General features: G+C 43.7%; 1 protein-coding gene and 1 long non-coding RNA gene across 5 annotated transcripts in view; one reads left to right on the forward strand and one right to left on the reverse strand.

Moving 5' to 3' along the window:
* Positions 1-364: 364 nt before the first annotated feature.
* LOC123364266 lies at positions 365-20,421 on the reverse strand. The gene is made up of 3 exons (XR_006577051.1): positions 20,359-20,421; positions 15,079-15,177; positions 365-3,723 (listed from the first exon to the last, which is right to left on the reverse strand). It is a non-coding gene; the product is annotated as an uncharacterized LOC123364266 (long non-coding RNA).
* A 4,440-nt stretch (positions 20,422-24,861) lies between these two features.
* The window catches only part of ARMC3 (armadillo repeat containing 3), an 84,817-nt gene continuing 83,616 nt past the window's right edge, over positions 24,862-26,062 (forward strand). For 3 of the 4 annotated variants that reach the window (XM_045006228.1, XM_045006224.1, XM_045006226.1), the window contains exon 1: positions 24,862-24,942. The gene's annotated coding sequence lies outside the window, so the exon portion shown is untranslated. The remainder of the gene's footprint in view (positions 24,943-26,062) is intronic. The other variant, XM_045006225.1, reaches the window with a different exon arrangement.

The following is a 26,062-nucleotide window of genomic DNA, read 5'->3' on the forward strand; positions in this document are numbered from 1 at the left end:
CTTTTTGGAACCCAACATTTGTACCCTCTCCCTTATTAGTAAAGCCTTTAAGAAAATGCTCCTTGCCTAGTCATTACAAAGTGGGTGTAAAACTCTACCCTTCTCACTTGAAAGATGTAAATGACTGCACAAGATGCAAGGCAGTGGAGAATCAGATCCACTGAATCCCTGATTCATATTGGTAAGAAACCCTACAGTGCACAAAATTTGCAATTTATAATAAAGTAGATAATACAAGAATTTTATCTTTATATTACATTTAATAATAGTATCATTTGTGTGATTCAGAAAAGAGTTGATACAGTTGTAAAACCTCATGGCTTTGAATAAATTTCTCCCATAGAGAAGTACTGGACAGATGATTCACTAACTTTCCTAGAGTTAGAAAATAATTCAGAATGTAAAGACAACAGGTTTAGAGCATGAGAAACAATTAATCATAGAGAAACCAGAAAGAACAGCACGTACCAGAAACCAAAGGACAATTGTCACTATCCCTGGGTATTGACAATAACAACAGGTGCTAAAACATACAATAACGCTATAGTACTATCCAATTTCCTAAACTGGCAAAAGGCTCAGTCAAGTCAAATACTGGATAGGCTAAAGAGTCTCACTAACAGAAGCACATGAGTTATAAAAAAAAATGGTAAAATGTGTGGCTTGCAATGCCCCATAATGGCCTACCACAGAAGTACTGCAGGTCTTTAGTTTTTGTGAAAGCTTCCTCTTGTTCTGGATCCTATATCCATTCGATCCCTTTATACACCAACTTATACAATGGTTGTGATATGGAAAAACAAACAGTCCTTAATTAAAGTGGTCTAAGGATCTCAAGTCTTTTTAATTTCTTTCCTTAACTTTCTTGTCAATGGGATGAATTCCTGTGTCACCTAGCACAGTGCCCAATTAGTCTACCTTTTTCCTGTGAAAGAGACATTTATCCTTTCTTATCTGGACCCCTGTCATAGCTTGTTATCTCTTCTTGTAGCAATCTGAGATGCTTTTGTTCTGTTTAATCTGTCACAATAATAATGTCAATATACAGAGCCAATTAACCAAACACTGTCAGATGGTTTCCACAATGTGCTAAGAATGACAGAAGTGAGTAACACTCTAAATGGTAACTTATATCAAGAAATAAACCCTTACTGGTGTTTATGGTTACTAGCGATCTTGAAACCTCATCAAGGACTAATTGTTGGTATACATGACTCAGGCCATGTCTACACTACAAACTTTGATTGATAGACATTACATCAGCAGAAAGCCGCCATACTTAGTATATCATTTGTGCATGTACACACTTGGCTCCTTCCGTCGGCACTGTGCATACTCACCTGGACTGCTTGTGTCAGTGCACAGTGTGGTGCTCTATGGTAGGCATCCCAGCGTGCAACCCACCACCTTCTGGCGCACTGTGCTTGAGAAGCTTTTGGCAATGCATGGTGGGGTAGAAATGAATCACAAAGGGCTGACTGGGAGCAAAAGGTCAATTTCCCAGTATGTAACTGTCCACATCCAATAATGTCACTTGTATCCCATAATTTTTGCACTTTAAAAAAAAACATGAACCTGTGCAGCCTTCTTGCTGTCCACCATCTCTGACAGAGGCATGGAGCTTACACAGCTCTGCACTAGTGTCATAAGCGTTGCAAGAACCTCTAGCATTTGCAGAGCTGTAAGGAGAACTAATGCTATTGTCATAAGCATTGCAAGAACCTCCAGCATTTGCAAAGCTGTAAGGAGAAACAAATAAGGGTGGAATATAACAATTTCTTGGAGGAGAGATTGTTGTGGGACATAGCGAGAACCAATTCAAGGTTGTTGGTGATGTTCACAGAGCAGTTGCAGATGGTGGAGCACCACTTCTGGGCCCAAGAACCGAGCATTGACTGGTGGATTGCATCATAATACTGTTTTGGGATGACAATCAGTGGCTGCAGAGCATCCACATGCAAAAGGCCACATTCCTGGATCTGTGTGCAAGCTCACCCCAGCCCTCCAGCACAGAGGCACCACTATGAGAACTGCATTGATATTAGAGAAAAGAGTAGTGATCACACTGTGGAAACTTGCAGCACCGGAATGCTACCAGTCACTGGACAATCATTTTAGAGTTGGAAAATCCATTGTGAGGGCAGTTGTCATGTAAGTGTGCAGGGCCATTAATTGTATCCTGCTATGCAGGACTGTGACTCTCAATAATGTGCAGGATATAGTGGATGGACTGGCAGTAATGGGGTTCCTGAACAGTGGTGGAGCAGTAGATGGTGTCATATCTCTATTATGGCATCAACTCACTTTGCAATAGAGTGCCTCAATTGAAAGGGCTACTTTTCCATAGTTATGCAAGCGTTGGAGGATTACCAAGATTCTTCACCAGCATGAATGTTGGCTGGTCATGGAAAATGCATAACGCTCTCATCTTTAAGAGCACAGGACTGTTCAGAAAGATGTAAGTAGGGACTTCCTTTCCCAACTGGCAGATTACCATTGGCAATGTTGAAATGCCAATAGTGATCCTGGGTACTTAGCCCACCTCTTGCTCCCCTCATTCATGAAGCTGTACACCGGCCACTTCTACAGCACCAAGGAAAGTTTCAGCTACTGGTTCAGCAGGTGCAGAGTGACAGTTGGATGCACTTTTGGTAGATTGACAAGACACTGGCATTGTTTACTCACAAGATTGGATCTCAGTCAGAAAAACATCCCAATGGTTATAGCTGCCTGCTCTGTCCTGCATAATATCTCTGAAGCAAAGGGGAACAGTTGCTGCCAGGACAGAAGGTGGCTGTCTGAACAGCCGGACATGAGGGCTATTAGAAGATTCAATGCAGAGCTATATGACTCAGGAAGGCTTTGAAAGAGCATTTTAACAGTGAGCCACAGTAATGCAATGTGGTGGACTGTACTCTTCCTGGTTTGGGGGCCTGTTAGGAATTCTGTGGCACTTGGTGTTTGTGTATGAATATCACACTGTCAATGCACCTATTAATTTTGCTGTGCTTGTTGTACTTATTATTACATTGTATTTGTCACTGAGCCTATGAGTTGTGTCACATTGTACATTAACATGTAAGCAGGTACTTTCAGAACGGCTGTGTACTCTGCAGCATATGTTGGGAATAGTAACAAAACCAGTGCAAATTAAAATCTGTGCAATTTAAAAGCAACTATATAAAAACTTAATAAATTAATGGAACAGAACTTAACAAGGAGAAGGAACATTCACATCTATTTTACCTACACATACAGCAACTGTGGCTTTCACAGGTCAGTGTATGTGGAGCTATGGTTGTCCCTAATGTTCCCCGAGGTAGAGTGGTGGGGTAGGAATATGGCCCCTGATACTATGTGGAATGTTGAGGGGGGGCATAGGGAGGTGCTGTCATGGAGTTCTCCATGGGCTGCAAGTGAAGGGGAGACCATGATTGTTGTGTACCTTCAGGTTCAAGAGTCTGCAGCATCTGTGTTTGCTGCTGAAGAAGCCTCATTATGTGCTGGTGCATCTCCCTTTCCTTTTCCTGCTGGTATCCAGGGCCTCTCTCTTGTCTGCTCCATTCTTCTCCAGGCTGTCTGCAATACTCATCTTCCAGGTCCTTTACTCATGGTCTGATGCAGCACTGGCTTGCAGGATCTCATTGAACATTCTCTTCCTTATCTGGCTCAGGTGTTCCACGGGCATGGAGGGGAGACCCCTAAAGGCTGCAACAGCAGCAGCTGCAGATAAAACACAGAAGTGCCATTCAGCCTTTGTCAACGTAGTCACAAGGGAAAGGGAAAGTTAAGATTCAGAACTCCCTTCCATTGCTCCCCATAAGTTTTAAACAAGACATGCTTATTGACGCTTCTGCTTTGGAGCATGGCACCACTCACAGCACTAGCCACGGTGAGTATGGCCCACCAGGAGGAGGGAAATGAGGAGGTAGTTGCTCAGTTGCATGAAATCGAATATAGGGCAATGGCACTGCAGTTGTCACCATTTTCCCCAGGCGATGGTGATTTTAGCTGATATCTCACTCCTGAGGGTAACAAAGGCACAGAAAGCACAGCTCCTGCTGGTGTCCCGAATCCACCTAGCCCCATATGCTGCTAGCCTGTGTACTTCAGTGGAGCCTGCTGAAGTTATCACTGACCGGTATGGGAAACTGTCCTACCGTGGAGGAAGAAATAATGCTACCATCCCTAGAAACCTTTGGAAGAGGACAGGGCTGGTGCAAGGATGTTTCACGGGGGGGAGAGATAGCTCAGTGGGGCGGGGAGAGATAGCTCAGTGGTTTGAGCATTGGCCTGCTAAACCCAGGGCTGTGAGTTCAATCCTTGAGGAGGCCACTTAGGGATCTGGGGCAAAAATTGGTCCTGCTAGTGAAGGCAGGGGGCTGGACTTGATGACCTTTCGAGGTCCCTTCCAGTTCTAGGAGATTGGTATATCTCCAATTATTACCATTACCTTATTACCACGCCCTAGGCAAAACTTCCACATTGTGCCCGCGCCCCACCCCCCCCGAGCTCCCTCCCACAGCAGCTCCCTCCCTCCATCCTGAGGCGCCCTCCTTGCAGCAGTTCCCCGCCCCCCCACCCCAGCTCAGCCCTGCTCCACTCACGAGCACCCCGAGCACGCCGTTGCTGCTTCACTTCTCCCGCCACCCAGGCTTGCGGCACCTAAGCTGATTGGCGGGAGAAGTGAAGCAGCCACGGTGTACTCGGGGAGAAGGCGGGGCAGGGGTGAGCTGAGGCGGGGAGTTCCCCTGCATGCCGCCCCCCCTTACTTGCTGCAGGTGGCCCTGCCCCAGCTCCCTCTGCCTAAATGCTGGCGGCAACCAGGGCGGCCGAAGATCTGGCCGCCGTGGTTGCTGCCAAAGAAAATGGCACCCCCCAAATCCTAGTGCCCTAGGCAACCGCCTAGGTCACCTAAATGGTTGCACCGGCCCTGGAAGAGGACTACAGAGTATCTCCGTGAGTGTCTCATAGAGATCTCTCAGGAGGATTCAAGGAACATCCTTGTGTACATAAACAAACTTCTTCACATGCCGCCCTTGCCTAGCTCTACAGGGAAATGAAAAGCAGATAACAACGCTACTTCTTTTTGTTGTACTGCTCTCTCTTCCGGTATGAATAAATAAGGAAAAGCTGATAGCTGTGTCCTGTTAAGTTGGGGGCACCATCAGTACATCATTTTAATGGGAAATACAATTACACACTTGCCTGAGGTTCCTTCCTCAGGGAACTGCATCAGGCTTGCCTGTGCTTGACACCTGGGACTGACTGGACTGTGATGGCATCTTAAATAGGTTTTCGCTTGCAGCATGGCTGTACCCTTCCCTGCCCTGTTTGCATGTCCTCCGTCCTCCTTCTTTTCCTCCTCCACCTCCTACTCATTCTCATGGTTCACACCAGGGGCCCGTGACTTGGGCTTCTTGGAGGTATCCACAGTAGTTGTGGGGTGGTGGTAGTGAGGTCTCTGCTAAATATGACATGCAGGTCTTTGTAAAAGTGGCAGGTCTATGGCTCAGCACCAGATCAATTGTTGGCCTCCCTGGCCTTCTGATATGCTTGACACAGTTCCTTTCCTTTCACACAGCACTGCTGCTGGTCCATATTATACCCCTCCTCCCGCATCCCCCAGGCAATCTGCTCGTAGATGTCTGCATTTCTGTAGATGTGCTTGCACAGCCTCTTCTTCCTAGAGGCACAGGAGATCCAATATCTCCTGTGTACTTCAAGCTAGAGCATGTCTGGAGCATGTAGGCAGGGCAGCATGGCTAGCTGGGCAGTTGCACACAACAGTGGAGAGCTGCTAGGTGTGCTCACCATGCTGGGCAATCTGGAAAAGGCATATCAAAAAATTGGGGGGCTTTAAATGGGAGGGGGGCTTTTGGCAGTGGAGTTCACAATTGTGACCAGAGTGGTCAGTGTCGGGTATTGTGAATCAGCTGCTCGAGGACTGTTAGGGTTGACATAAATAACAGTGTTTACACTTGCACTGCATCCATCTCAGTAAATCTACCATGGCTCAACACTGCTCAGACATGTGGTGTTACTATGTCAGGGAAATGGGGCATTTGCTTCAGCGGGAGACAAATTTAAGTGTAGACAAATGCATAACTAGGTCAATGCAAGGTGGCTTACGTTGACCTAACTTTGTAGTTTAGACCATGCTTGAATCAAAGCCCTGATCTATACCTGAACATTAGATTGACCTGGCTACATCGCTCAGGGCTGTGAAAAATTCTGTGCCCTGTGCAACATAGTTAGGTTGACATAACCCTCAGTGTAGACACAGATAGTCAACAGAGGAATTCTGTAGCACTGTAATGTAGACTCTTCCTATAGAGATGGAAAGAGTTTTTCCATGACTGTAATAAATCCACACCATAGGTATGTTGACAGAAGAACCTAGAAGTGTCTATATCAGGGTTTAGGTCAGCTTAACTGCATCTCCCAGGGATGTACATTTTTTACCCCCTTTGTGTTAGGGAAGATCTAAATTTTAGGTGTAGGCCTAAATTACTGTAGCAAAAGTTACTCCCGACAGTGAAGTAACCAAGTTCTCAAATCCTGGGAATTTGGCAGTGTTGTAGACGGCCAATTGTTTAAATTATAAACCCTGCAAATATGAATATTAACTGGCTTAAAAGAGGTACAAATGGGGCAGGCTATTCTGGAGCAAGAATGTCACTGACTCTCAACTTCATGTCTTGGCTCTCATGGCATGTGGCACCGACTCAGCTTTGTAAGAAATAATCGTTTTTTATTTTTTCTGGATCCCTTTTAGCAACCCCCGGTCCTCTTTGAAAACACACTGTTTTCCTCCAGGATTTTTGAGTCCCTTTTCAGTGTCTCAGCCATTTCATGATAGTGTAACAATTGTTCGAGGTTCTTTGGAATGTATGCCACTGTCTAAAAAAAGAGTGGGGGCGGGGGAGAATAAATTTGTCACTCTTCCTCAGCCAAGAGGATTCCATCTCTGTACTGATCTTGGCTTATGTGCAATATGGCCTTTCACCAGTAGGGCATACTCATGACAGATGGTTTCCTTCTTACTCGATAAGAAAATGTGCTTAAGATATTCCTTTCCCCTGCAACACTGTCAGATTGCTGTCTTGAGCATTCTGAAATCTTGTCCACAGGTTTGTTTGTTTTTTGCACTGATGTAACTATACAAATGTAGCAGCACCAGTGCAGCCCTCTAGCACAGATGCATGGCACATATGCAAAAAGTGACTTACACCTGTACTGTATAAGACACTCTTTATGCCACCGCAGTGTGTCTGCACTGCACACCTCTTTCAGTGGTGTATAAGGTATGTGTAGTTACACGCTGCAATGAAGAACAGGCTGAGTTCATGCTCCAGTGTGCAGCTACCCATGACAGTGAAAGGTTCTGGCAGTGGGGAAGCAGCAGGGAGGCAACGGGGAAAAGCTTGGCAGTGGGGAGCTGATAGAGCTTGTCACTACTGCCTCCCCCTGCCAGAGCCTTTCCCTGCTGCCAAAGTCTTTCACTGTGGTGGGGAAAGGCTCCAGCAACTTCCCACTGTCAGAGTCTCTCTCTGCCAGAGGGAGCTGCTGGAGCCTTTCGTTGCCAAAGGGAAAGTCTCCTTCAGCAATGAGCTGCCACCAGCAACTGGGAGTTGCCAGACAGAGCCTTTCCCTGCTCCAGGGAAATGCTCCAGCAGCTCTCCATTGTAGGCGCCTTTCCCTGTGGCTGGGAAAGACTCCAGCATCTCTCTGCTGCTGGAGCCTTTCTCCACTGCCAGAGTCTTACCCTGCTGCCAGAGTTTTTCCTGTATCAAAGAAAGACTCCAGCAACAGTGAGACAGAGGGACACTATGCTGCTATTTTTAGCAGTGTAGACAGGATGCGCTGCTTGGGTGAGTTCATACCCATACAGTTCAGGAGTATCTTTACTCACCTAACCAGTGCCTCACCATCTACTTGCTAATTATACCCATGCGAGGGGGGCATATAGTGTATGTACACTACACACTGCTGAAAGGAATGTGCAGTGGACATAACCTATGGCTATGTCTACACTACAGCAGTGGCTCTCCACCTTTCCAGACTTCTGTACCACTTTCAGGAGTCTGAGTTGCCTTGCGTATCCCCAAGTTAAATCTCACTTACAACATCAGACATAAATACAAAAGTGTCACAGCACACTGTTACTGACAAAGTACTTACTTCCTCATTTTTACCAAAGAATTATAAAATAAATCAATTGAAATATAAATATTGTACTTACATTTCAGTGCATAGTATAAAGAGCGAAACAAACAAGGCATTGTTTGTATGCAATTTTAGTTTGTACTGACTTTGCTAGTGCTTTTTATGTAGCCTGTGGTAGCACTAGGCAAATACCTAGATGAGTTGATGTACCTCCTGGAAGACCTCTGAATACCCCCAGGCGTACATGTACCCCTGGTTGAGAACCACTGCACTACAGAACCTATACCAGCATAGCCCCCTAGTGTGGATGCAGCATATACCTATAGGAGTTTTTCTGCTCGTACAGTAACACCAGCTCTCTGAACAACATTAGCTATGCCCAGGGCTGTCCCTGGGGGGGTGCAGGGCCCGGGGCGGAGGATGATGGATTAGTCTCTTTCGGGACTGACCGTGCCAGCCAATTGCATCGGCCTTTGGGGCGCCCCAAAGTGTGGGGCCCAGAGTGTGTGTGGGGTGGGGGGTGCTCAGGGCAGAAGTGATGGATTCGTCTCTTATGGGACTGACCACATTGGCCAATTGCAGTGGCCTGTGGGGCTCCGCCAAGCACGGGGCCCGGAGCGGTTGCCCCAATTCGCCCTACCCAAGGGATGGCTCTGGTTATGCCAACAGAAGCACTTTTCTGACAGCAGAGCTACGTCTGCACTGGGGGGTTTTCACACTCCTATAACTATGCTGGTAAAAGTTGTAAGTGTAGACCAAACCTAAGAGTTTGCACTGGTGCACCTGTAAAACCCCCACAACGTTTAAGGAGTTTCTATGGCCTCCACCATATCTACCATTACCCTGGTCCACTTTTTTGTTGTTGCTACTCATGGGATTAGCTCACTACCTAAATGAGTCAGTCTTCTCTTACAGACTATGTTCTTGTGGATGACAGATCGCCTTGCAGTGACCAGGAATTGCTGCCATTTTTGTTAACTACCTTTGTGGCCACACAATATGAAGACAGATTTCTAAGTTAAGACTTTTTCTAACTTTGTATTTGATCCTGAAGTGCTTATCTCCACACCACTGTATCTCTCACCATTTTAGGCAAGTTATTTCCAAAGCCACAGTGCTTGGACAACATATGAAGAACTGTAATCACCGATTCCCCATCTGCTGGTTATAGGAGCTAAATCTGAAGCATTCTATGCTTTCATTTACATGAGAGTGAAACGTTCCTTCAGGATTGCATCCCAGTTCAGCAAACACTGTTGCCCCTCATAAGCATGGGTACCACATCTCTCCCCCTATATTGTAAATGTAGGCAGGGGATAGGATTTTTAGTGGTTTCAAAGAAATATCAGATTTGTCATAGGCCAGGGAAGGAATTTAATAAAATCATTTGTTTGAGAGCATTTGTTTAAATACATTTACAATGTCTTTACTTCTATTAAGGGGATCAAGGATTTCTCTTTTAGCATTAGATGGCAGAAGCAGAGTGGATACCAAAAGGAAGTGGTGTAAATTTGCCATTTGGGGATATTGCATCCCCTGTTTAGGGCATAGCCAGAGAGAGACCCAACAGGAGAATCTTGCATGATGACACTTGCCTGCTGGCCAATGGTCATATTGTAAATCCAAGAGTTCAGAAGAAAAATCAAAATAAGTCCATGAGACTGATTTCCAACTCTAGTTGCACATAAACTCTATTCCCAACGTATATGTCCCTGCCCCCTTAATGTGTACTAATTCATAGCTTCAGGAAAATACTACGGGACAATGTTCTCTTTTTGTTGTTCTCATATCCGTGGCTGCTACTACTACCACCACCTCCTTGGCCATAGCTCAGCAGATGGATGTGCACTGCTCCAGCTAATAACAGAGGCCTTAAAAGTGTAGATCAATTTTTCAGAATGGTTCATTTTTAGATAGTAGCATGCAGTACCAAACCACATGGTACTTAAGAGATTCAGTGGAACAAGACCAAAAGTGAGAAATAGAATTCTTTATTATGCTTTCACAATCAAAAGCATTGTGTAAAGTTATGCTACTAACTGAGTAAGTTTATTTATCAGCACAACTCAAGGGACCATATCATTAGCTGGTGTCAATGGAAGTTGCTCCATTGAAGTCAGCGAGGCCAATTCACCAACAGCTGAAAATCTAGTCTAAGCACAGTGAGTTTCCATGAATAGCTTTTCATAATTGGAAGTTTGAACTCTAAACTTAGACTGGTCATGAGAGACCTGAATGCAGTGGTCTGTTTAGTCCTCTATGAAAGGCTATCACAGAACTACCCATTTTGGCATCAATGGCACTTGCTGGCTGAGATCCAATAGGACTTGATGCAGGTCAAGAGTAAGATGCATTGGAAGAACTGCAAGAGGAAACTAGCCATGACTATCCAGCTGCCTTTCAATAGTTTTTTCCTCTCTCTTCCTCCCAAGAAGAGACTGTTTCTTTATCCCAAGTTTCATAACTGGTTAGATCAGTAAACAAAAGAAATCCCAGATTTCTAACTAGTAGGTTAAAATATTTAGGAATAAAACAACCCCAAACCCAACTCTTGTTCAAATCAGGCTTTTATAAAAGAAAAAGGGGTCAGAATAAAGTATGTGTCTACCTGCTTCTTTTTAAATTCTGGCACAGTGGATGGAAAAAAACCAAGCAATCAACTCAACTGGCTTCCAATAATAGCAAATTATATACAGCTTTAAGCCAAGGTTCTGTTAAACACATCACATCAACTTGATTATCAACAGTAAAATTACATGTAAGTAAAGCTTTCTGAGCTAAGAGTGCACATTAAAAAATGAACAATGTAATTTAGAGAGAGATTAAAGAATAACTGCAAATGTAAATACAAAAATTCTGTTTACTTCAGCAGCATGTGCTGATTGTCTCCACAAGCTCCACTAGCCAGGCTAAGAGAAACACTCTCCTATATAAACAACTCCAGCAAAACCTCACTTTTTTCTACCACATTTGCGGTCATTGGTGTCTGGGACACCTCAGGGGCACCCCAGCTACAATGGAATATTAGTGATCTATGGAGCTGGCAGGCAGAGGGTTAATTAAGTAAGGCCCAGTTTTTTAGATATACTACATTCTTTGTAAAATATCTTTTTATTATTTACCATTTGGGGTTATTTTATATCCTTTTGCTTGAATTACTGTAACTCTTCTGATCAACACCTCTATCTCTTCTTTGGGATATAAAATAGACACAGAACACTGGAAAAAAAACTATACTGTTATGATGGAGGTTGGGTGAAATCTCATTTAAGCAGGTGGGTGCAATTCATGCCCTTCACTCAGGATAATGTAAGAAGCAGTTGTGATTGTTATTGATACAATCTGGGACCATATAGAACATGGTTGCAATCAAGGTCCTGTAGTGGCACCAAATCTTATGTAAAGGGGGTCATATAAGGTGTCTAAGACCAGGTTATGGGTTGCTGGTTATAATTATACTGACTATATGTATGTATCATTTGTAGTTGAAGTTATGAGTATTGGCTCTATACGGTCTGTATTTCAAATTTGTGCTGTGCTTCTGGGAAACATCCCAGACAAGTTGGTGTTAGCTCTGCCTAGCCTGCTTAATGGCCCATTGAGGACCATCAGCTATACAACTGACCCATTGAGAGAAGGCAGATATGCCTTGTAACTCAGCAAAGTATGCAGGGACTTGCCCATGTGACTCCAGACTCCATTTTGCTGTAATTTTCCACAGTAAGGACAAAGAGGTTCTTACACCTGGAAAATACTATAAAAGGCTGATGCCTCATCTCCATCTTGTCTTCAATCCTGCTTCTTACCTCTGGAGGGACTTTGCTACAAACTGAAGCTCTGAACAAAAGGACTGATGACCCATCCCAGCAGGGGATGTACTCCAGAGACTTGATTTGAACCTGCGGTTTACTCCATCACTGCTACAAGCCTAAACCAAGAACTTTGCCATTACTGTACGTAATTGATTCCATTTAACCAATTCTAGCTCTCATCTATATCTTTTTCCTTTTATGAATAAACTTTTAGATTCTAAAGGATTGGCAACAGCGTGATTTGTGGGTAAGATCTGATCTGTATATTGACCTGGGTCTGGGGCTTGATTCTTTGGGATCGAGAGAACCTCTCTTTTACTGGGGTGTTGGTTTTCATAACCATTCATCCCCAGGACGAGTGGCACTGGTGGTGATACTGGGAAACTGGAGTGTCTAAGGGAATTGCTTGTGACTTGTGGTTAGCCAGTGGGCTGAGACCGAAGTCCTTTGTCTGTCTGGTTTGGTTTGCCTTAGAGGTGGAAAAACCCCAGCCTTGGGCTGTAACTGCCCTGTTTAAGCAATTGGTCCTGAATTGGCACTCTCAGTTGGGTCCCGCCAGAACTGCATCGTCACAGCAGTTAAATTCCTTTTTGGAGTCAGAGCTGAAACAGTAAGGAACACCCCAAAACACAGGCCATAGATAGGGCTGATCAAAAGCTGAGCTGTGTGGGTGGAGTGGTTTTGCTAGGACCTGAATGAAAATGCAGGGTGCTGGGTATTGTTTAGTGGAGGTGTGTGTGTCTGAGCAGAAGCTGACAGAAGGCAGCAGGAAACCTAATAGGAGAACAAGCACTGGTAATGTGGCCCTGAGAGAAAGCCCCCAAGACCGAGAGAGAGAGAGTTAAGTGCAAGAGTGTAATAAGAAAAGCCAAAGAGGAGTTTCAAGAAGGCTAGCCAGAAACTCCAAAGGTAATAACAAAATGTTTTTAAGTACATCAGAAGCAGGAAGCCTGCTAAACAACCAGTGGGGCCCCTTGATGATCGAGATACAAAAGGAGCGCTTAAAGACAATAAAGTCATTGCAGAGAAACTAAATGGATTCTTTGCTTCAGTCTTCACGGCTGAGGATGTTAGGGAGATTCCCAAAACCTGAGCTGGCTTTTGTAGGTGACAAATCTGAGGAATTGTCACAGATTGAAGTGTCACTAGAGGTGGTTTTGGAATTAATTGATAAACTCAACATTAACAAGTCACCGGGACCAGATGGCATTCACCCAAGAGTTCAGAAAGAACTCAGATGTGAAGTTGCGGAACTATTAACTAAGGTTTGTAACCTGTCCTTTAAATCGGCTTCGGTACCCAATAACTGGAAGTTAGCTAAAGTAACGCCAATATTTAAAAAGGGCTCTAGAGGTGATCCCGGCAATTACAGACTGGTAAGTCTAACTTCGGTACCGGGCAAATTAGTCGAAACAATAGTTAAGAATAAAATTGTCAGACACATAGAAAAACAAACTGTTGAGCAATAGTCAACATGGTTTCTGTAAAGGGAAATCGTGTCTTACTAATCTATTAGAGTTCTTTGAAGGGGTCAACAAACATGTGGACAAGGGGGATCCGGTGGACATAGTGTACTTAGATTTCCAGAAAGCCTTTGACAAGGTCCCTCACCAAAGGCTCTTACGTAAATTAAGCTGTCATGGGATAAAAGGAAAGGTCCTTTCATGGATTGAGAACTGGTTAAAAGACAGGGAACAAAGGGTAGGAATTAATGGTCAATTCTCAGAATGGAGAGGGGTAACTAGTGGTGTTCCAAGGGTCAGTCCTAGGACCAATCCTATTCAATTTATTCATAAATGATCTGGAGAAAGGGGTAAACAGTGAGGTGGCAAAGTTTGCAGATGATACTAAACTGCTCAAGATAGTTAAGACCAAAGCAGATTGTGAAGAACTTCAAAAAGATCTCACAAAACTAAGTGATTGGGCAACAAAATGGCAAATGAAATTTAATGTGGATAAATGTAAAGTAATGCACATTGGAAATAACAACCCCAACTATACATACAATATGATGGGGGCTAATTTAGCTACAACGAGTCAGGAAAAAGATCTTGGAGTCATCGTGGATAGTTCTCTGAAGATGTCCATGCAGTGTGCAGAGGCGGTCAAAAAAGCAAACAGGATGTTAGGAATCATTAAAAAGGGGATAGAGAATAAGATTGAGAATATATTATTGCCCTTATATAAATCCATGATACGCCCACATCTCAAATACTGTGTACTGATGTGGTCTCCTCACCTCAAAAAAGATATTCTAGCACTGGAAAAGGTTCAGAAAAGGGCAACTAAAATGATTAGGGGTTTGGAGAGGGTCCCATATGAGGAAAGATTAAAGAGGCTAGGACTCTTCAGCTTGGAAAAGAGGAGACTAAGTGGGGATATGATAGAGGTATAGAAAGTCATGAGTGATGTGGAGAAAGTGGATAAGGAAAAGTTATTTACTAATTCCCATAATACAAGAACTAGGGGTCACCAAATGAAATTAATTGGCAGCAGGTTTAAAACCAATAAAAGGAAGTTCTTCTTCCCGCAGTGCACAGTCAACTTGTGGAACTCCTTACCTGAGGAGGTTGTGAAGGCTAGGACTATAACAGTGTTTAAAAGAGAACTGGATAAATTCATGGTGGTGAAGTCCATAAATGGCTATTAGCCAGGATGGGTAAGGAATGGTGTCCCTAGCCTCTGTTTGTCAGAGGATGGAGATGGGTGGCAGGAGAGAGATCACTTGATCATTGCCTGTAAGGTTCACTCCCTCTGGGGCACCTGGCATTGGCCACTGTCGGTAGACAGATACTGGGCTAGATGGACCTTTGGTCTGACCCAGTACGGCTGTTCTTATGTTTTTTGGGCAGAGTGCTGCTGGAAAGAGCCTTGGAACTGTCAAAGAAAATGACTCCTGTTGGAGTCCTACTGTGTTCAGGGAAACAGGACTTCATTTCCATTCTTTGTAAATAAACAGAATTGCACCAGAGAAATACCTGACTCATCATCAGTTTCTCTACTTAACAGATACAACTCCTAAGACCCCAAATATTGGCTAATTGTTCTGGTCAAAAGGAGCAACAATACAATATTCTAAAGAACTGGACTTACTTACAGATGGTAGAAGCTCCAATGGAGTTCTATAGTGGCTGTGACATCACAACAGGACGCATGTAGGGTTATCACAATAGAATAGGAACCAGCAATCCTTGACCTAAAGGAAAGTTAAGAAAAAAAAAAAAAGAAGAATTTTTAGTTCATTTGCTAAAAGCTTCTCTTAGCTTGATTAGTGGGGACATTCAGTGCGCACTATTGAAATGCTAAGGATTTTTGCATTTACATTTCCACTTCACCTTTAACTAAGAAAAATTCAGAAGATGGTGCCTCACTGATAATGTGGTCTTAAAAGAAATAATTTATTAGACTAGCAAATAGATGTAATGTAAAGGTAAATTAGAAACAAAGGACCATATTTCCCATTTCATGGAAAAAGAGGCAGAAGGAGCAGACATTCAAAATTAAGCACAAAATATAGACATAGTATGTAGGAATCTGTGGGCAACTAAACAAATCACAAGCTGTATAACTACAAAACAACATTGTACAGAGCCAAACCCCATGGAGGCTGGACAGCACAGAGCTTCTACATGTGTGTCTATCTGCAGATAAAGGGGAACAGGGCATAATTATATACAACACAAGTTTTGCCAAAACCCTTGTACTCTGCAATGAAAGCCAGACACCATGCTGTTGTCCAGAGGCCTGTGTGTGTTTGGAATGCCACTAGCATGTTTATATTATACACTAACTAGGCACATATAGCAGCTGAACGCAAATTGCTGCTGTTTTGGGCAACATTCATTTTTTTAAATCTATGTAGTATTTAGCACTGTTCTGATTCCACTGTGACCAAGGCCATAATATCCACTACCTAGTGCTCAGAAATAAGATAGGGAAAGCACAAAAAGTAGATCTTTACTGTAGATTGACTGACTGCAGGACCAACAGACTCAAGAAGAGAAAAAAGAAGTGGCAGGTTCTAGAAAATCCTGTATGCAGAACTATGCACTAACAAGCTGTCTGTAGAGAGCAGTAATGCAAGTGAATCCATTGACCATGGAAAAGAGAGAGAAAGAAAAGGCAGCCCACAGCAGCATAATCCACTGGGAGGAAAAAACAATCCTGGTTCAACAATTACACAAACTCAATCAATAACAGGAGAAACAGCCTTAAAATATCTCAGCAGGCCAACTGAGTGGAAAGATGATAAAACAGCAGAAAAGAACATCTAATTCAGCAGAACAAACAGAGCTCCAAATCAGTTCAGGACAGCTGCACCACAGAACATTCCTGACTGCACTCTGGCAAGACACCTAAAACTATCTCCAATTTCTTCATAGCCAGTGAACAGGTAACATGTCAAGAGGCTGAAAACATACTCAACTAATATTCAACAATAAGAAATGTAAGTCAAAAATAGGAAATGAACAAACAAGCTGAAAAAAATTGCTAAAATCAAGAGCTATGTAAAGTTAAAACATAGATTAGTCAATGCTGATACAATTTCAGGATCACCACATTAAAACAAACTCCATCTGCTTTGTGCACTCATCTTCCTCTTTGTCTAGCTTTTCTAGGAGTACAGATGTGATGTGTGCTTGGTTGATAGCTCAGGGCCTATATTCAAGTTGTGAAAGATAGTTTTCCAACTGCAGGATTTGGCACCATAACACACTTCAGAGATAGCAATGCCAGCATCTTTGAAATCACCTCTGGATTTATTAAGTGGTTGGCAAGCCTTCTCATACTTAATCTGAATCACATGATGTTCCAAAACAAATGTGTCCTTAAGAGTCATTAGGATCCAAGGGGAAAATAGGTGCACTATATTGGTTTGTGCTCTAATTTTGAAAATGCCTGTAGAAAGGTCATAAAGACTAAGGGTGGGGAAAGTGTTACATAAGGTGCTTCTGTAGCACAACACAACACATCTACTGGATTTAGAAACTTTTCAGTCATACAAGTTCATTGCATGAGCTTACTGCTTAAACAATAGAAACTATAGCAGATAATTGAACAATACATTGTATCAGGATAAGAAAATATTTTGGCAAAAAAACAAAAACACACAATTCTATTTAAGAAATACTTAGATTAATAACTTTTCTATACTGCATTTCCTGCTGAAGAATCTCAAAGTGCTTTACAGGAGCTGGTCCAAATATTTCAATCAAAAAATTTCCTAACAAAAATGGGGTTTCATCTTAACCAAATTTATTTGTACTGAAAATGTCATTTTTATGATCTTTTAGATGGAAAAATTTCAAACTGAAATTTAATAGATTTTTCTTCATTTCAAATTGAATTTCTCATTTCAATTTTCAAAAAACAAAATTCCAAAATCTTGGATTTTTGTTTTTTCTACCTTTTCTCTTTTTTGCCACTCAATATAATAAAATGGCTGATTCTGAGGCATTTTCCACTTTCCTTTTTCTTCTCCATAGCTTTTCAAAATTTTTGTAACTTTGGAAAAGTTAGAGTAGCAAAATAAAAAATGCCATTAACTTTTCCAAATCAGAGAATGTTTTGAAAAGTTAGAGCAGGAAAAGGAAAAAGAAAAGAAAAAGGAAAAACCTGATTGTTCATTTTATTGTTCTCAGTGTCAAAAAGGAATACATGTGGGAAAAACAATATTTACTTTTCAAAAAAATATTTTTAAATCATTTTTTTCAAAATATATGGTTATGAAAAATTTCCAAAAAGAATTAAGTATTGTTTCATTCTGAACCCTGCAAATGGGAAACAACTTCAGAATATTTAAGGTTCTTTTTCTGTTTTTTAGCCAGCTCTACTCTTTACAGATGGTATAGGGTAAAGGTCACCCAGGCATCATTAAAACACAGCCCCCATCTGGGATGGAATGCATGTGGCAGCCCTCTGCACCCTCTGCTACAGGTTATAGGAAATGATGTGCGGAATAACTTTTCCAGCTGAAACTACAGGGGAAATTTTAATTATGCAGAATACAACTACTAGAGTTGAAATCTGGGCAGCAGGGCCATCCCTAGGGAGTATGGGGCCCAGGGCGGAAGTGACAGATTCGTCTCTTTTGGGACTGAACGTGCCGGCCAATCACACCAGCCTGCGTGGAGCAGTCACCCCAAATCACCCTACCCAAGGGACAGCTCTGCTGGGCAAGATACAGCTGCTCTTGGAAAAAAATGCTATGGGATCTTTAAAAGCATGAGAGGTCAAAGCTTCTGGGTACATCTCATTTTATAGACCACATGCCCAAAATGCCACATAACAGTAAATTGAAGACTTCATTCAGGAAGTATCATTGGGACAATTAGTGACACTGCAGGAATTACTGGGTGACATTCTCAGGCCTGAGTAATGCAAGACACCAGACTAGATGATAATAAATTCATAGATTCCAGTACCAGAGGGGTCCATTGTGATCATCTAGTCCAGGGATGGGCAAACGTTTTGGCCTGAGGGCCACATCTGAGTATGGAAATTGTATGGTAGGCCATAAATGCTCACAAAATTGGGGGTTGGGTGGAGGTGAGGGCTCCGGCTGGGGTTGTGGGCTCTGGGGTGGGGCCAGAAATGAGGGGTTCAAGGTGTAGGAGGGGGCTCTGGGCTGGGGCAGGGGGGGTGAGGGCTCTGGCTGGGGGTGCAGGAGGATGAGACCGAGGGGGTCAGAGGGGGATCAGGACTGGGGCAGGGGATCAGGGGTGCAGGCTCCAGGCGGTGCTTGCCTCAAGCAGCTCCCAGAAGCAGCAGCAGCATGTCCCCGACTCTGGCTCCTACGCAGAGATGCAGCCAGGCAGCTCTGCACACTGCCCTGTCTGCAGGCGCTGCCCCTGCAGCTTCCAATGGCCCCGTTTGCCGGCCAGTGGGAGCTGCAGGGGTGGTGCTTGGGGCAGGGGCACCGTGCAGAGCCCCCTGGCTGCCCCTACAAATAGGAGCTGGAGTTGGAACATGCCGCTGCTTCCAGGAGCCATGCGGAGCAAACCCCCAACCCCACTCCCCAGCAGGAGCTTGAGAGCCAGATTAAAACGTCTGAAGGGCCAGATGCAGCCCCGGGCTATAGTTTGCCCACCCCGATCTAGTCTGAGCGCTTGTATAACACAGACCATAGAACTTCCCCAAAAGAATCCCTAGCCATTGGATTGTGTTATACCTTTCTCTGCTAAATAGAATAGCCCCATTATTAAATATTTGTTCCCTACATAGTTACTTACAGACTTATTGAGCTTCTTGAGTCTGTCACTATAAGGCATGTTTTCTCATCCTTTAATCATTCTCGTGGCTCATCTCTGAATTTATAAACATCCTGGAATTGTAGGCACCAGAACTGTATTCCAGCAGATGTTGTACCAGTGCCAAAAGAGACATAAAATAACCTCTCTACTTCTGCTCAAGATTCCCCTATTTATGCATCCCAGGGTTGCATCAACTCTTTTGGCATCAGCATCACACTGGGACCTCATGTTCAGCTGATTATCCATCACGACCCCGAAATCTTTTTTGGAGTCCCTGCTTCCCATGATACAGTTCTCCATCCTGTAAGTGTGGCCTACATTCCTTGTTCCTAAATGTATTCATTTACTTTTAGTCATATTAAAACACATACTGTTCGCTTGTACCCAGTTTAACCTGTGATCCAGATCACTCTAAATCAATGACCTGTCCTCTTCATTATTTACCACTCCCCCAATGTTTATCTCATCTGCAAACTTTATCAGTGATCAGAATGGTCCCTCCAGTCAGGAGTAAGCCCTGCAGCTGCACCTGCTCACTACTCCTGACAGCTTCATGAGTCAGCTGGGCTACCTGATTGGCTGAGGAAGCTAGCAGGCCAGTTCTTAAGCCGAGCAGCAGCAGCCTGCTGGCTGGTCAATTCACATGCTTGTAGATTCTCTGCCCCTTCCCCCCTTGTTCTCACTTTACTCTAAGACCTGCTTCTCCCTTGCTCCAGCCTAGACCCTGCCCTGCTCCCAGCCTTGTTGCAGTCCTGTCTCAGGCTTGCTCCTGCCTTCTTTGACTCTGGAAATTTGATTCCAATCCTTGGCTCTGATTCCTAGCTCTGACACTGTTTTGACCATTGGCTCTGGTGTCTGGACTCTGACCACTGTGACAAAGTTCCTCCTCTACCTTGGTGGGTCCTGCACTTAGTGGCAGATTTTGCTAGCCTCAGATCTTCCTGTGTTGGATCAGGAGTTGGGAGGTTTTGGGGGGAACCCAGACCTGCCTTCTACCCTGGGTTCCAGGCCAGGGCCCCGTGGACTGCAGCTGTCTAGAGTGCCTTCTGGAACAGCTACACGATAGCTACAATTCCCTAGGCTACTTCCCCATAGCCTTCTCCCAACACCTTCTTTGTCCTCACCACAGGACCTTCCTCCTGATGTGTGTTAACACTTGTATTCCTCAGTCCTCCAGCAGCACATCCTCTCACTCCGAGCTCCTTACACACACCTCACTAACTGGAGTGAGAGCCTTTTTATACCAGCTGTCCTGATTAGCCCTAATTAATTCTAGTAACTATTGGCTACAGGTGTAGCCTGCCTGCCTGCCTTAATAAGTTCTAGAAAGTTCTGGAGTGTTCTGGAATAGTCCTTGTTATCTTACCCAGGGAAAAGGGACCTGCTGAACCTGGAGATAATGTATCTACCTTCGACCACTCTCTTGTGGCCATGAAATGTTCCCCCTGACGCTTCCTGACTTGCAAACCTATGAAGATACATTAATATTTTCAAACATCACTGCAGACAAAGATACTACGTTTTAAAATGTGTTATCTTGCCGTGGTCAATCCTGCTTCAGTGTTGTTGAAAAAACAAACACGATAGCCAGCATGTTTTAAAACACAACCCCTTTTCCTAGGATAGATGTGTGCTCAGAGGGCAGAGTGCCACCCACTGAATCATCAACACCACTTCTGACTATCTTAAGTGCTTACACAGCCCCCAATTCTTTAATATCTGAGCATCTTTAATGTTTTCAGCCTCACACCACTCCCATAAGGTACTGCAATAATACTATTTGCATTTTACAGGCAGTGAATTAAGACCTAAAAAGAGTAAGTGACTTGCTCTAGGTTGCACAACAAAGTCCATTAGGGCAGGGGAGACCTGAACCCAAATCTCTAATATCACAGGGTTGCACCCTCACTACCAGGCCGTCTTCTCCTAATTGTCCATGGAGATCTCCTATACAACTACTGATGAGTACTGATAACTCTGCTTCATTTATGTGGTCTTAGACCAAAAGATTGCAGCTCAATCACCAAATCCTAACTGTTCATGGTGTAAAATTTATCATCTGCAAATTATGACCAAATACACCCATTACTTTAGCTTTGAATATATTATATAAGTAGAAGAGACTAATACTACAGTGGAAAGAAATGTTTCAATAATCCCAGCACAGACTCCTGGTGAATGTATAGCCAGGGAGCCTGCAAGGAATGAGCATGAGGAAATCTTATTTTGCACAGCAAAAGAATGAAGGGACTGTTTGTTAATCTGATTTGTATTTCTTTTTGGGAGAAAGAGGGCCATTTACATTGATATTGGCTATTTTAACGCATGAAGTACTATGCCCAGCTGGAGTGCCCAAATGAGGAGTTGTAAATTCATTATTGCATAAATCAGCTTCTTCCTGTCAGAACAGAAAAATTCCTTTTAACAGTCTTTTCAGACTGATATAAAACAAGTAAATGAGAGGCTTATTTGTACAACATGTCAGCAAGGATATTCTGAAAGCATAAAATATGACTGATACCTTAGAAAAATACCTCCAGCAAATAATAATTCCAATACTGATGATTCAGGAAATGAAAAATGGCTCCCTCAGCACTGTGGTCTCAGTATATTTAGAAAGATAATTTCATAAACTTAAACATGCAAATTTTCTAAGACTTATTCTTCAAATGATTTGAGCTTTGGTTTAGTAGTTGCCTATGCACTTAAAAAATCCTTTCAAAATTAAATATCAAATATGTTTGTGATGGGTTGGATCACAGAAATCCCCTTGGGAACTGCCAACTGATGTGCCAAGACTACTTCTGCCCCTGCTTTCCCTGTCAGCTTGGGACTCCAGCACCCTGTCTTGTTGAGCCAGACACGCCAGGCTGCTCCAACACAGACCCAGGGTCTGAACCATGTCAACTAACAGCTATGGGCTTAAACTGAATGCAGCTTAAGAAGTGTTCCTGTCTTTAATACCCAGATGCCCAACTCCCAATGGGGTCCAAACCCCAAATAAATCCGTTTACCCTGTATAAAGCTTATACAGGGTAAACTCATAAATTGTTCGCCCTCTATAACACTAATAGAGAGATATGCACAGCTGTTTGCCTCCCCCCCCAGTATTAATACATACTCTAGGTTAATTAATAAGTAAAAAGTGATTTTATTAAATACAGAAAGTAGGATTTAAATGGTTCCAAGTAGTAACAGACAGAACAAAGTGAATTACCAAGAAAAATAAAATAAAGCACGCAAGTCTAAGCCTAGTATAGTAATAAAACTGAATACAGATAAAATCTCATCCTCAGAGATGTTTCAATAAGTTTTTTTCACAGACTGGATGCCTTCCTAGTCTGGGCACAATCCTTTCCCCTGGTCCAGCCCTTGTTCCAGCTCAGGTGGTAGCTAGGGGATTTCTCATGATGGCTGCCCCTTTTGTTCTGTTCCACCCACTTATATATCTTTTGCATAAGGCGGGAATCCTTTTGTCCCTCTCTTGGTTCCCACTCTCCTTCTCAATGGAACACCACCAGGTTAGATGGATTCCAGTTCAGGTGACATGATCACGTCACTGTAAGACTTCAAGCCTTCATTTCTCACAGGAAGGCCTGCCTGCAAACAGAGCCATCCACAGTGAATTGTTTTGGTTGATGGGAGCCATCAAGATTCCAAACCACCATTAATGGCCCACACTTTTCGTAATTACAATAGGCCCTCAGAGTTATAGTCCATATTTCTAGTTTCTGATACAAGAGTGATACATTTATATAAATAGGATGACCACACTCAGTAGATTATAAGCTTTGTAATGATACCTTACAAGAAACCTTTTGCATGAAGCATATTTTAGTTACATTATGTTCATACTCATCAGCATACTTTCATAAAATCATATAGAGTGCAATGTCACAGTGTTCTCTTCAGTGTTTGCAGGATGAGGAATTACTTGCACAAATAAGGATTTTAAATAAGTTTTCACTTACAAACGGCTGCGGAACCACATTACTGGAAGTCGAAAATGGTATTGAATGTTATAGGAATGTAATGTACAACCACTTTAAATATATGAATTCTTTGGGAGAGCGAAAGTATGAAGCTAGTGTGCCCTAAAGACTCAGAAACAAAAAGGAAAACCAGAAGAACCCGAGATGTATTTATTTATTTTAATTTCAGAACTTTTGGGTATATAACTCATGATTTTTGAATACTTGTGGTTGTCAATCTATCTTGGGGTTGTATACCTGTATTTAGTAAAAAAAAAAAAAAAAAAAAGTAGAAATTTGCCTTTGAGAAGGATTTAACAAAAGATAGCATTGTGCCCGTAGGGCCAGATTTTTAAAGGTACTGAGGCAACTGGTGGGATTTTCTAAAGCATCAAGATGCTTTCAACCTTTACAAATCTGGCCTGTGGTGAATATTTGGGAACCAAGTTCTACACACAAGTAGTGATGTGAAAAAAGCTGGCTAGAGAGGCAAAATAACCGTTGATAAAGGCAATCGCTATTGGTGGATCAAAAGAAACTAAGTTTTGACACCAAATCAGTCAGCCTTAATGTCACATGACACCATAGAATACATTTGTACATCAAATATGAAAAAAACCCAAAATATTAGAATGAAAAACTAACATATCCCAACACAAACAGGAAGCGGTCCTATAAACACTGTGAGCTGTGATTGATGAAGCTACTAGCAACTATTAATATTTTCACTGATTATTTGCTATGAAAGTATCAATTAATAGTGGAATGACATCCATCTATACAATCGTAAGGAAGGTAAATGATGACATGCTAAGAGTAATACAAATAATCTTTTTAAAAAGCAATGAAATTCCATTTACAGCGGATTACAAGAAAAGGGCAGCCCAGCTCAAGGAAACGAGAACAGCAGTTGAGACAAACGTGAACTACTACGAGGCATTATACAGACGTATACATTGATACGGGACTCCTTTAAACACTGACGATTTTAATTTTTGGAGAGGGAAGGCGTCTGTAAAGTGTTTCACGGACTCAGGTCTCCTTTAGCGGATCAATACATGATATGAGCTAGGGAGGGCAGAGCTGCCGGGCAGGCGTCGGGATTACAATGCGCCTTTGAGCACAGCCCTGGGCAGTGGGTGCAGAGCTGCACTGTCCTGTGGAGGGGAAGCAGGTGGCTCACCGCATCTGGGTAACTTTCACCGCTCTGCCCCCACTCCCCGGCCGGGGATTTCCTCTCTACCCGCTTCTCAACCTCGGCTCCGACCCCCAGCCCTGGTTTTACCCCTCGGCCCCGCTCCTTCCCCTGCCTCCAGCTGTTTGCCCCCCGCCTTCCTGCGCAGCCCCCCTCCGCTGTGCCCCGCCGGGAGCGGCGTGACTGGGCGGCCTCAGTGCCCGCGCTCTGTAACCTCACAGCGGCCGGGGCTGTACATGGGGGCGATCGCTCCCCCTTTAATGCACCGGACTCAGACCCGCGCCGCGCCCCGCAGCGCACAGCGCCAGCCCCCGGCAACCCGACCGGCGAAGCGAGATCCGACCCCCTCGACAAGGTCGTGTGCGCATGCGCCACAAGCCTCGGCACGGCCTCCTCCCTCCGTAGCCGGAGGGAGCCCCGGGAGCGTGCGCCGCAGGCATGTTCGGCGTTCCCTAGCAACCGTGAAAACAACACCGAGGCGGGGGAGGGAGCTGGCGTTAGGCCCCGGCGGCGCTCCTGGGCAGTGGGCAGCCCTCGCGCGGGTGAGTGGCACGTTCCCCGCGGGGTGGGGGTGTCTGTCTGTCTGTCGGTCGGTCGGGGAGAGTGTGTCATGTGTGGGGGAGGTGTAATGTGTGTGTGTGTCTGTGCAGGGGTCTCTGCCTGCTCCCAGCCCAGCTGTCCTTAGGGAGGAGGGGGCTCAGTGCCTGGGTGCGTCTGCTTGCTCCGCACAGCTCCCCTCCTCCGATGGTCTTTGGGCTCTGATTGTACATCCTAGTTTATTCTCTCATTTCCCCATTTAAAAATTCTGGCAAATCTACTTGTGCCAACATCAGTGCTGGGGCTCGCCAGGGGCCCTGTCTGCCTGGGGCAGCGATGATCTATGTGAGGCAATTTAGGAAAACACTGTATCAAAGCAAGGTCCAGAGATACAGTCTCAGGTAGCTGCAGGAGAGGCTTGGCTTGGCTTGGGTGGGGTGGGCATTGCTGTCCCTAAATCGAATCATTCTCCAGTCTTCATTAGTAGTTCTCAACAACTGGTCTAGGTCAGCTGTGCTTCTGTGTCTGGTACTCTAAATTGCCTCTTTCTAGACCAAGTCCAAATCCTGCTGAAGTCAATGTGAGTTCTTTCTATTCTATTGACTTAATGGTGAACTCTAGTAACCTGGAGTCTCTGCCTGCTTCCCATTCATTTGTGGCTACTCTGTTCTCTTGGGTGGCTTGTGGTCTTGTGCCAACTCCAGGCATTCAAAAATCAAGGGTTCAAGGTCCCCTAAAAATGAGTTTTTAAAATATTAATTTTACATTCTTTTTATCTTCCTTCTGGCTTTTAGGGTTCCCATTTTCAAGCTTTTCTCCACAGCCACAAAGGATAGAACTTACTTTAAAAATAAAGTAAAAGCTGAGATTCTCAGATACTCACATGACTCCAGTAGACAGGGCTTTAAGAAAAACACCAAATGTTGCAATACTTGTGATAAAATCTTAAGACTTGGAAACATTGTGAAAAACGGTGTGAGAATGCACACAATTGAAATGTGAACCAAGAGGCACTGTTTGTTACAATCAGGATCTTAGTTAGTAAACTGGCACAGCTGCCTGAAAAGTTAGGAACCTCTGATTTATATGACCCTTTAAAATGGTTTGCATGTCAGGCAATGGCAG

The sequence above is a fragment of the Mauremys mutica genome, chromosome 2 (assembly GCF_020497125.1).
Source record: "Mauremys mutica isolate MM-2020 ecotype Southern chromosome 2, ASM2049712v1, whole genome shotgun sequence".
In the NCBI taxonomy this organism is placed as follows: Eukaryota; Metazoa; Chordata; order Testudines; family Geoemydidae; genus Mauremys; species Mauremys mutica.